The sequence below is a fragment of the Bacillus rossius genome, chromosome 2 (genome assembly GCF_032445375.1).
Source record: "Bacillus rossius redtenbacheri isolate Brsri chromosome 2, Brsri_v3, whole genome shotgun sequence".
NCBI lineage: Eukaryota > Metazoa > Arthropoda > Insecta > Phasmatodea > Bacillidae > Bacillus > Bacillus rossius.
In genome coordinates this window covers 18,738,627-18,751,807 of record NC_086331.1, presented here as the reverse complement: position 1 = coordinate 18,751,807, position 13,181 = coordinate 18,738,627, and the positions used below count along the sequence as shown (strand labels likewise).

The following is a 13,181-nucleotide window of genomic DNA, read 5'->3' as shown; positions in this document are numbered from 1 at the left end:
CCGACTTGTAAGTCGTCTCACCTGGTTTGTCTGTGATTCGATCCTTCTTTGGTTGAAGGTTTATAACTGGTTGAGGTTCGTCCAGATGAACAGTAAGCAGATAGCAAAATTATCTAAGAGGTATATGTGTTTGAATTCTAGCCTATCACCGAATGAATCCGCGAATTTGGCAGGTCTCTACTTATAACAGTATCACGAGTTATTTGACACGCCCTGAATGACCCGAAGACAACGACAATCACCTATAACATCAGCTGACCAAATCACGTGCGATCCGGAGAGAAGTTAAGATGTGGCTACAGCCAATGAAAATGTGACATCGACTTGATTCTGCACACGTTTATGCAGCCTAGCCTGGAACCAGGAAATAGCGCAAATATACCATGTCTCCATTGATAGATACGGAAATTTCGTAAATTATTTTGGTCGCATGGTAAACTGCAAATATACATACCTCTCTACTGCTTCGACGATTGGCTCACAATTGCGGACCAGTCAACTACAGGCCATTGGACCCATTTTGAAGACGAGGTGGTTCTACGGTAAGGAATCTACTAATAGTAAAGCACATGTGGGTATAATATAAAGAGAACTGTGAATTCCAGAGTGAAATCAAAATAATCCATGAAATCTTCTGGTCTCTAGAGATAACGAGTTAAACTTTCATATGTAAAATAAATTAAAAGAGTTGTTCATTCTTTGAAATTCATAACAAACTAGAAAATATCCTAACCCACAGGACCACGCATGGCTGTATGAGATGAATTTTTAGGGACATGCATATTTCGCGAAAAGATTCCGAGACTAGCTGAAAGTCAAAACAATGTAGCACCGTATGTGTTCCGTGATTGGGTGGATTTCTTTCAGGCACATGTCGATTGTTGCAACACCAATCACATTAAGTCAGTGCGGATAAAACGCGTCCTGAGTGGCTGGGTAAAACAAGGCGATGACTTCTCTCGCAGACGGCCGCCAATCACAAGGAAGAAACCGCTGGTGCGGGTATACCTTGTTGCAGTCTAATAAGTGTTCAGAACTTTCCGCGAAAATGCCTGCCCCTAAGCATAGGACATTTTCCTGAGTGTACATAGGACTATGAATTAAACCCTAGAGGTTATTGAAACCACGACTTTTTCTGATCTTTTAGAATATATTTTAAGTCACGCCTTATAAGAATTATTTGCCTAGCAGCTCAAATAACTATTGTTCTGAAAATGTGTGGTAGCTGCTTATGCTTAGATCTTTTATTATATTTATTTTACTCAGAAATACCTACTCTAGATCTAGTAAATAATTTTTGTCTAATAGAACACTTAGCGGATATATATTTTGCGAAATTATTTCAAGACTTTTTAACACATTAGTAGGGGCAGGAATTTTTCGCGAAAAGATCTGAACACTTATTAGACTGCAACAAGGTATACCCGCACCTGTGGTTTCTTCCTTGTGAATGGCGGCCGTCTGCGAGAGAAGTCTTTGCCTTATTTGACCAAGCCACTCAGGACGCGTTTACTTCCGCACTGAATCACTGTGATTGGTGTTGGTTACAATCGATATGTACCTGGGAGAAACTCTCCCAATCACGAAACACAGACGATGCTACAGTGTTTTAACTTTCATCTAGTCTCGAAATCTTTTCGCGAAATATGCATGCCCCTACACATTAGCATAGTCTGTGGTTTGTGATTGGTTGAGCTTCTTACAAGTGCATGTCTACTGTCAGCACACGAATCGCAGCTTTATTAATTTCTTTGCGGAAGCAAACGTGTCCTGAACAGCCTGGCCAAACAAAACAATGTATTCTGTTGCACACGGCCGCCAGTTGCAAGAAAGAAATTGCAAAAATATCTGCCTCTAAAAATAATGCAATTCTCAAGGCTAGACTTTTATTAATCATCTGTTTTCTAGATTTCTGATTCAAACTTTATAGCTCGTAAACGTTCAACATAAAATAAAAATGTTTTGCGTCACCACTGTGATGGTATACACGAGTAGGCTACTTGACTCACAAAACCAGTCTAACCTGTTACTTTATTGTTTAATATGATTTATTCTTGTATTTTCTAGTTTTGGTTTGGGTTTTGAATTCTTGCATGTGAGCGACGATAAATAAAGGACACTCAAATAAAAATAAATTACGAAATCCTAAAACTTTGCTGTAGTAGGCCATCATACTTTTGAACTTCACAGCAATATTATATACGAGGTTTGATAACAAAAAAATTACGGTGCATGAATTTTTATAGCAGCAACTGCTGACACTGCATCTATTTGAATAAAAAGCACGATAGCCTGGTCCGTTGAGATAGTGAGTGTCATGTTTTAACTAGTTGTGACTTGCCAGTTGGCTTCCAGAGCCGGAAGAGTGAGGTCGTGTTTACCGTGGCTGTCGCGCAGCACGGATAAAAAAACCTGAAATTTCGCGTATTCGTCTATTCGTCTGCCCTCAGGGTATAATTCAAAGTCAAAGGTGTACTCAACCCATGTTTGCTTTCCAGGTGGATGATTTCCTAGCAAAGACATTTTAATCCTTGATTATTGGCACTACCTGATTCGCTTACTTATCTCCTAGCTGGGCATCGTTGGTTCACGGTCGTAGAGGAGGGGCGTGTCCAAATGACTGCAGATTTGAATTGCGCGCGCTTAACGGCACTGCTCCATTGGCTGAGAGGACGCGCGATCGTATCGCAGTGGCCTTCAAACGCTCAGCGGGAAGCAGGGACGAGCCGGGATAAGACGTTTATGGTTAAGACGTACGAAGGTCTTCCTGATCGGTACACTCATGTTGTGAAAGCGCCTTTCGGTAAATAAACGACAAAGTAAATAACAATAGGTATTCTTGTACTTCAAACAATTTTTGTCTGTTAATGCCTGATGATTAGAGTCCCGGAAATTTTGCGGATTCCTCTGGCCTCAGGATATAATTCAAAGTTATAGGTGTGCTCGACCCATGTTTACTTTCCCATTGGTTTATTTCTTAGCGAGAACATTTTATCCTTGTTATTTGGCACTATCGGATTCGCTTACTTCTCTCCTAGCTGGATATCGTTGGCTCACGGTCGTAGAGGGGCGTGTCTAGATAACTGCGGTCCAATCATGAACACAGTGCGACAGTGTGGAGGTTTGCATTCTAGCTTGCGACTAAATGAATGATCGAAAATTCCGTGGCTCTACTGATGATGGGAAAAAAATGCCAGTTCCCGAAACGTCGGAAATGTTTTGTCATAGGAAACCTACTGTGTTCATCGGTGTTTTCGTCATTGTGTTGTCCATAAAATTTGTTGTGGGAGCCCCTTTTGGTAAATGCGCACTGCTCATGCTGCAATTCCTCTCGCCTCCCGGCATACCATGTGCATGGCGGCCGTCCCTGCGAAAACGTAATTTCGGCCATGTTGTTACTGTTTGTCAAAAAAAACCATCTCAGCGCCGAACTCACTAACGGTCCTCGCTGCGCTAATCTCCCGAATCCAAACGTGTGAACGCACCGCAACCAACCATCCACTAATGCTGCACGCGAGACTGCTGGCAGCTAGTGCGTGCGGCATGGCTTACGCTAAACTTCGGCACCTTTCTTGACGCCTCCTTCCCGCGTAGCGTTTGAACTCAACCGCGCTGCGATCGCGCCTCTTCTCAGCCAATGGAGCAGTGCCGTTAAGCGCGCGCAATTCAAATTTGCGCGCTACTGTTCGCGCTTTTACCTTCGCAGTGTTATGTGTCCAGAGAAAATGCTCCTTATTTAAAAGCTTGTTTTATCATTACTAGGAAAATTCGCGGGTTCAATGACCTCCAGGGTAGACTCCACGATTCTCTGCCTACTTGGGCAAACGTCGCCTGCTCATTGGCTGCTGACCTGTGAGGCGTCTCAGCCGGGTGATTTGTGATGCGACACTTCTTTGATTGATGGTGTCTAGCCAGCCAAGATTCCTCCAGATTAACAGTGAACCAGCAGCAGAAGAAGCACAAACGTATATTTATTTGAAATATGTCAAATCACGAAATGAATTCGCGAATTTTCCCGGCCTTTAGTCATTACCTACCACCCATTTATTTTATCCCCAGAAATTTCCCGAACATTCTAAAAATCAATATCATGTCACAAAGTTTTATTCATTTGCATAAATATAGAATTTTGTAAAAATACTTCACATGCCCTGTACCTCATCTCTGGTGCCAAATACACAATTATAAAAAAAAACATCGTTTTAAATTTACATAAAAAAATATATTGAACAATTTGCAAATTGAATTCGCAGACTCCTAGGGCAACGGAATTGTAATACACGTGCATAAAAAATGCAAAAAATCGTCACGTAAATTTAAATAGAGCATTACTCAAGTGAAATAAAATTTTAAAGAACGGCTAAAATTTTATTTTATAAAAAATTTAATTTACATAAGCTACCAACGAAAAAATTACTTGAGTAGAAATTAACTAAATCTAATCATTTAGTAAATTATTTAGGGATTTAGTGATAAATATTTCTGCTTATATTTTTTTTATTATTTTTAGTAATTAAAATTTTAGTTTGTTGGTGACTGTGAATGAATTTTTTTAAATAAACTATTTCAATTTTAAATAATTTCAAATTTTGTTTTTCTAAGATACCACTTCCCCCGTCCACCCCGGAAAAAATCCCGGTGTCGCCACTGTCTGTGAATAACTGAGTTCCGGGAGTTCAGCCCTGCGACGGAGCAGGTTGGTTCCTGCTCGAGGTCGCCTCAGGCACTCACCGCTATTGGCCGCAGCCCCGCACGCCGAGAAAGTGTCCCTTCCGGAGAAAGTGTCTCCCTCGGCCGGGTCGCGTCGCGGCAGTGCTGACTCTTCGCCGCCTCGCTTCGCACTGAGCGCTGACTCTCGCGCGAGCTTGCGTCATGGCGAGCAGTGTTCCCTCGACGAAGGAAGGGGAGGGGGGGTAGGGTGCTCGTTATCCCCGCCGAGAGGGTGGAGGGGTGAAGGAACACCCCCTCCCCCCCTCCAGGAATGTCCTCAACTGCTTCTGCGGACATCGCAGCTGATAGTTGACAGAACAGACACACCACCATGGGTTGGCAAAGCAGACTTGAAGCACACACACATCTGCTTCATGTTGAAGATTGACAGGGACCGGGCAATTCAGTGAATTCGTTGTACAACTCCCTTTAGTGGATTTTGGGATATTAGTTATATTATACCAAATCGTATGCTCAAGGTAGGTGGTACTCAGAGTTAATAATTAGATATTTGGTTTCATTTCCTAAATTGAATATCAATACTCTATAAATTATTATTTTAATTTTACGAATATTGAATAAACAAATATTTTATATTTGCCAAGCTTTAGTTAAATCAGTCGGAGTTTTTTTCCTCTGTACAAATGGAGATAAAACAACTAAAATAAGACATTAAACAAATGGCAATCATACGGGTATCAAACTACTACTCATCCTTACTAGTAATTGACTGACTTCTTACTTACTATTTTATTATAAACAAAGGGCCCTTCACTAGTGCAATAATGATTAGGTATATTGGAGTAAGACTCCAGGTTAAATAATTATAAATAGTAAAAATTTACAGTTCTCCACATCTCAACCAACTGATCAACCTTATAGAAATTCTTTTATAATTTACAGTTCTCCATACCTCAACCAACTGATCAACCTTATAGAAGTTCTTTTATATAACCGGTCCTTTGGTAGAGTGATCTCTAAATTAATACCTGGAAATGTATACCGATGTAGGCAGTACACGAACACCAGATGGAACACTCCTGCTACACTCCATCGTCCCGATGATGGCACAGTACTACCAGTAGTCGTCTGGTAGCTTCATCAATTCAACATCTATTCCGTATCTGGCTCCTGCACCATGCTTCACGTCGCTGTAGTATAAAGTTTATCCTCAAGGACTTCGACAAATCTTAACTTCCTAAGCCTTTTCAACAACCCACAATCCAGCAATTTTACAACTAGTTACATATATAACTTCATAAAATAAAATTACAATTTAAACCTTAAATCTTTTCATCTTCTCTACCATTTAAATTTTTCTTTTTTTTAACAACCAACAACCAGAGATAAAACAAAAACTAAACCACACGTTAAAACTCTTACATGACATTCCGTATAATTGCTTAGAGAAAAAAAACATATTCCCAAAACAAAAACAATTAGCATTTTCCTTGAATTTGAATCGTTCATTACTCTTTGTGATAAATAGTAACTTTGCCTTTATATCGTCTGGCGCCCAGGGTTAAAAATTAACGCCCAATGTTCACTCTGCCTGACGTTTACTTCTCCATTGGCTGATTTCTTAAAGAGGACTTTACCTGATTCGCTTGCTTCTCTCCTAGCTGGGCAATCGTTAGAGACAGGAAAAATTCGCGGGTTCAATGACCTCCAGGAGGGACTCTAATATCCTCTACACACTCGGGCAAATGCCAACTGTTCATTGGCTGCTGACTTGTGAGTCGTCTCGACTGGGTGGCCTGTGATTGGACACTTCTATGAGTGAGGGTCTCTAATTGGCCCTCTGTCCTCCAGATTAACAGTGAACCAATGACATAAGCAGCACTAAGGTATAATTAATTGAATTTTAGCATAACACGAAATGAACCCGCGAATTTTTCAGGTCTCTAGCAATCGTTGGTTCGCGGTCGTAGAGGGGCGTGTCTCAATAGCTGCGGTCCAATCATAAACACAGTAAAGGAGTAAAAAGGTAAGCGTTGCAGTATAAAGGTTTGCATTCTAGCTTGCGACCAAATGAATAAGCGAAATTGCCGTACTTCTGATGATTAGACTGCGGCCAATTTTAAACAATGAACAGACGAGGTTAACTATTCCGGGTTCACCCGTCACAGAATGTGGTTTAGTAAAAGACTGATAAGTAGGGGCAGGCATTTTTCGCGAAAAGATCTGAACACTTATTAGAGTGCAACAAGGTATACCCGCACCTGTTGTTTCTTCCTTGTGATTGGCGGTCATCTGCTAGAGAAGTCGTTGCCTTATTTGACCGAGCCACTCAGGACGCGTTTACTTCCGCACTGAATCACTGTGATTGGTGTTGTTACAATCGATATGTACCTGGGAGAAACTCACCCAATCACGAAACACAGATGGTGCGAAAGTGTTTTAACTTTCATCTAGTCTCGAAATCTTTTCGCGAAATCTGCATACCCCTACCGATAAGATTTCTAAAAATAGCTTGATACTGTATACACGCAAACTGAGTTTATCAAGGAGTGAAAAGAATCTGCAAATTAATCGTTGCTCTATCATTACACACCTGTTAAAATTAAGTTGTTAATTAATTACGGTATAGCTTTTAAAGCTTGTACACCTCAATGATCTTTGTCATTGGATCACGAGTTGTTTGTAGGGATCGGGAAAATTCGCGGATTCATTTCGCGTTAAGCTAAAATCCAAACACGCGTACCTTCATATTGCTTCTGTGATTGGCTCGCAGTTTATGTGCATGACTTTGTGGCAAAGAAAAACCTGCTACTAAAGAAGTATCTAATCGGAAGCATCTCGGTTGACAGGTCTCACAAGTCTGTAGCCAATGAGCATGTGGCATTTTACCGAGTATTGAGGGGACTCGAGGAGTCTAACCTATAGGTCATTGATAGGGCCATACATTTTTCGCGAAAAGATCTGAACTCCAGTTGGACTGCAACTAGCTATATCCGACACCAGCGGTTCCTTCCATGTGATTGGTGGCCGTCTGTTAGAGAAGTCGTTGCCTTATTTGACCGAGCCAATCAGGTCGCGTTTGCTTCCACACAGAATTACTGTGATTGGTGTCTAGCAGTGGACATGCATCTGAAAGAAGCTCACCCAATCACGAAACACAGACAATGCTACAGTGTTTCAACTTCCAGCTACTCTAGGAATCTTTCCGCGAAAAATGCATGGCCCTAGTCATTGAACCCTTAATAGCGTCTGCGACTTTTGTCAGAATGCATTAATGGCAGTTTATAATGAAATCAAATACTGAAATATGAATTTAAATAATCCATCAGCAAAATCGTGCCTAATTTGTTCTGTCTGCTTTTCACCAACAGATGTCGCATAACGTAATGGCTCAGGAAGTGTTAATGCATTGAAAAGAAATATCAGAATCAACCTAACATAAGTTCCCTTGTATAATCATACAAGTATTCAAAATTAATTATTATTGTGCTGCAAAAGCTGTCGCTTTTTTATGTGGGATGCTCTCACACGGTCAGGAAAACTTCGCTAGACTTCAAGGGGAAGGGATATTGACCTAATTAAATAAGTAGTGAATGATATCATGACATAGCTGGACGGAAGGTGTCGCATATATTTTAATGAATGGTAGCAAGCAGTAAAAAAAAAAATCATCATTTACATGTTAAGTTCGGGCACTTACACACGGGTGACTTTCTGCCGCAGCGACTGAGCAAACAGAAAGGCGCAGTCGCTTGGACTTGCACACGAGCGTCACTTCTGTCGCAGTTTCCAGATGGATTCCACTTGTTCGGAACGCACGTGCTAAAAAAAAAGATGACAGCAACGAGTGCATCTGCTTGAGACCGTGTATGGTCACGAGACGTTAATTTAAGATTCGTCATACAAACATTTAAGGACATGAAGAAGCTTACCTTTCATGTTGGCGGGTAGGAATAAACTGACATCTTCTGACATCACGACTCATAGGTAGGCTACGGCTGTGTGCGGCAAAGTCAGTGAACTTTCACACAAAAACCATACAACATCGAATTCAGTGTTACCAACTCCGAATTCAAGAAGAAGAATAATAAATCCCGGAAATCGGTTATATATATATCGATTATGTGAACTGGGATGAAGATTCTTCTAAAACATTCTAGAATCATCTCTATTATTAAATTAAACCAGAGAATTGGTGGGTCAATAGGAATGAAGGGGGGGGGGGGGAGAAAATGGGTATATAAGCTCGGGGTTTTGACCAGTTAGGCATGGAGCAGTAGGACCGTCACCACCAATATCATGAGGCATGAGAGAGAGAGAGAGAGAGAGAGAGAGAGAGAGAGAGAGAGAGAGAGAGAGAGAGAGAGAGAGAGAGAGAGAGAGAGAGAGAGAGAGAGAGAGATCGACAGCAGGAAAGGTGTTTTGGAGGTCTAAGTATTGGTAGGGTTGTAATTATCTGTTATGAAATGGCCAGTAGAGTTTGCATTTTTGATGATGATAATAACTTTGATAGTGTGTTTAGTATTTGTTAGACTTGTGTTTTTGTGAACATGATGCACCTGTTTAAACTTAAAGTGTTAGCAGTTTTTGTTTTGTTTAGGTGCTCATAATGTGGATTGGCACTTGTTCCATTTTCTGCACCTCCTGTGCATTTTCTTGTTTGGCGGACATATTATTTTCAATTACTTGATTTAGCGCTCCAAAGACCTTGCCTTATGAGTTGGTTAATAATTTTTTTTAAAATTGGTAAAGATATTGAGCATTCAAATGTAGCTTATAAATGTTGGCTTTTTCTAGCCTAGAGCTTATACCAAAGAAAACTATAAAGTTAGATATAGTATTTATTGTGTGTAAATTATAATATTTGTTTGGACTAACTAGTCATCACAGATATAACTATTTTTGTACTGGAAGTTATTTATGAGATATGTTAAAGATTAACAATAAACTTTGGAACTAATTTTATGTGTTTGGTCAATTTTCTGCCACCTTACACTTTAAGCATAGGTTTTATCCCTTTGTTTGAATTTACTATGCAGGTTATGCCCCATCTGGGCAAGTGTTTACCTTGTTGAAGGTAACATGAGTTGATGCTTGCAGTGGGAGTTGGGACTCTGATGGGGCCCGGCCTCACGCTAGTAAGTCGGTAACTTATGATAATCGTTTGGTAAATTTTTAAAGTGAAAACTTCTTTAGCCACTTTCAGCTATTTTTGGTAGGGGCAAAACTTATGGGTTCGCCATGCTAGTGACGTGTTGCGCCAGACTGGCGACGCGCACCGGCCTGTGTACACAGGGCCGCTGAGAGAATTTGTGGGCCCCTGGGCAGCTGGGGTAGTGGGCCCCCTTCCTTTTTTTGCATACCACTACTACGTACTACGTATACCATAAATATATATGGTATCGTAAAATTGCATTCTTCATTTGAACATACATAACGATTTCCTAGTTACGCAAAAAAAAAAGAGAGCATTCGCATGTATTATCTCAGTGCACTTTTACATTGTTAATCCCATCAGAATACAAATAATAATTAATTTTGATGTATATATTGCTAAAAAAAATAAAAAATCTTAAATGTTAATCAAAAATTGCATTATTATATAAGTGTTTAAATACATAAGCATAATAATTTATTCTGAATATAAATATCATTAAAATAGTTTAAAGTAATAATACATTTTATTACTTCGAAATCAAACACATTGAACCACGTTCATTACATTGAAAAATTTGTAATACATATTAATAATTTATACAAATTAATTTAATACCCTTAGTTCGATGCAAAATCATAAATGACATGCATTTAAAATAACAATGATATATATTTTATATCCTACTAAAACACTATTCAAATGTCATATACTATATAAAATGTCTAAATTTAAAAACACTTTAAAATGTTTTACAACAGAACAGTCATTACTTCATATCGATTCACTACATTCAGAATAATCATACACTGTAGTATATTATTTAAATTTTTAAACATATAATGCATTTAAAAGGATTATGCTACTCAATAATATTGATTTACAAACAATTAAATAGTTCAGAAGTAATCACAACAAATCATTTTTCCGTGCCTTTTTCAAAGCAAAATCGTTAATTACATCGTCGTAGTTCAATGACCGAGCGAGATCAGGCTCTAAGGCAAGCAAGGTGAGCCCACTAATCCTTTCCTGAGACATGGTTGAGCGATGTACATTTTTTATTTCCTTCATTTTGCTGAAGGACCTTTCGGCTTCGGCAACTGTCACGGGAATTGTGCATAACACTCGAACAGCGATACACTCGTTTGGAAATTAACTATCCAATTTTAATCTCCGTAGTGTATTTAAAAGCTGGATTGTTTTTCAACTGATTGGAACCAATATTTGAAACATGAATTGATTTGAGATGTTTCATTTCATCAGATATCTCCATGACACCCCCTCCAGCCAGGGCCCATCCCCGCATTCTTCACTTCAGAAGACGAGTCTAAATGGCATTGACCCCAAGTGGAGGGGTGTACGGGACCAAGCAATCCTATTGTGCTCGTACCTGGCGTTCCCATTTCTGCTACTACGCAAGTATTTTGGTGTGAACCAGGGGCGCAACAACTACATTTCCAAAGGGGGGGCAATATACCTTTTTATAAAGAATCATCGATCCCCTCTGTTGAAGCGGGGGGCCCGGGGGTCCTCCCCCGGGAAAATTTGTATTTCAAGGTGGAAAATGGTGCTATTTAAGCAGTTTTATTATCTAAAAATTGATTACACAGTACTTTCTTTGCCCCCATTTGCCCCCACTTCAAGGTTTCAGAGGGAGGGAAAAATACCCTTGCCCCCCATTGTTGTTGCACCCTTGGTGTGAACTGAATGTTACAGGTACTGCTCGATTAGGTTATTGGTTTTCGACTGTAGTTTTAGGAACACACAAAACATATATAAGTGTGTGTGTGTGTGTGTGTGCGTGTGTGTGTGTGTGTGTACGTGTGTGTGTGTGCGTGTGTGTGTGTGTGTGTATATATATATATATATATATATATATATATATATATATATATATAGTACAAAATGTTTTAATAGCAGGGGAAAAATGTTTTTCCAGCAATTTATTTACCACTTCCCAGCCGGGTGCCCGGGCCCCTAAGGCTACCGGGCCCCTGGGCATTTGCCCCTTTTGCCCCCCCCCCCCTCTCGGCGGCCCTGTGTGTACATGTATATACGCATATATACACTAATACATTGTATATACTCGACTGTATCATGTGCGTGTTGGACTCTTTTTTGGATGGGTAAAATCTTGTGAGTTCGCATCACCGACATGCTGTAATAGCAGTAAGTGAAAGTTAATTTAACCACGTGAATACATGACCTAGGTCTGACATCACTGGTAAGTCATAGCTAGGTAATGAATTTTTACGTAATTTTGACATACCACTGACATCTGTTGTGGCTAAAAAATTATGTAAGGATAAATGATATTCTGACATCGTAGGTACTGATATAATACCAAAATCATTTTCTTACGTACATTTGACGTAGAAATGATGTCATATTACACATTTAAAAACAAAGTTTTCACTTCTGTTGACAGTCCCCATGACTGTTTTTTTTTTTGCCTTTTTACTTTCTTCTCTTCTACACCCAGGTCATTGCGGTTTGTGATAACACTCTTACGTACATCTGCCCACAACTTCGATTTCAAATTTCTATCACTTATTTTTTTCAATGCGCAATGATAGAGTTAAGGTGGTTTTTCTACCTCTGATCCTATATTGGTTGTTGAATTCCGTGTCGCTGCACCACGAGGCAGGAGCGCCCTGCTTTTCGGCAGTCGCTGCTACACTAAATGTCGCCCACGTGGAGGAACAGGTCTGAACCCGCATGTTTAGGGGCAGGCATTTTTCGCGAAAAGATCTGAACACTTATTAGACTGCAACAAGGTATACCCACACCTGAGGTTTCTTTCTTGTGATTGGCGGCCGTCTGCGAGAGAAGTCGTTGCCTTATTTGACCGAGCCACTCAGGACGCGTTTGCTTCCGCACTGAATCACTTCGATTGGTGTTGGTTACAATCGGTATGTACCTGGGAGGAACTCACCCAATCACGAAACACAGACGACGCTACAGTGTTTTAACTTTCATCTGGTCCCGATATCTTTTAGTGAAATCTGCATGCCCCTACGCATGTTCCTTTGTCCTCGGCGATCGCAGGGCGAATGTGTGGACGCGGCGACTCGCGACAAAAATGGAACCACCTGCGTCTTTTTAGTCACGGTGATAAAATAAAAAGTCGTTATGTGCATGGATCAACTCCAAATCATTGTTTCCATCAAGAGCGAATTTGAAGTCCCTGAAACAGAGCGACAGAAAGTCGCCCGTGTGTAAGGACCCTTATAGTCACCAGAACCAGAATTACTAACTAGTTTCATTTTGACTGACCTCACAATCAACACCATAACACATCTCAAGAATATATTAATAACATGTTAGCAGCAGCAGTTGTGTTTGAGTTGTCTGT

The 13,181-nt window shown here is 40.1% G+C and overlaps 1 protein-coding gene across 1 annotated transcript in view; it reads right to left on the bottom strand.

The window, feature by feature from the left end:
• LOC134529146 (putative fatty acyl-CoA reductase CG5065) overlaps positions 1–4,845 on the bottom strand; it is a 218,543-nt gene extending 213,698 nt beyond the window's left edge. Inside the window, exon 1 of the mRNA XM_063362916.1 lies at positions 4,732–4,845. The gene's annotated coding sequence lies outside the window, so the exon portion shown is untranslated. The remainder of the gene's footprint in view (positions 1–4,731) is intronic.
• Positions 4,846–13,181: the final 8,336 nt, after the last annotated feature.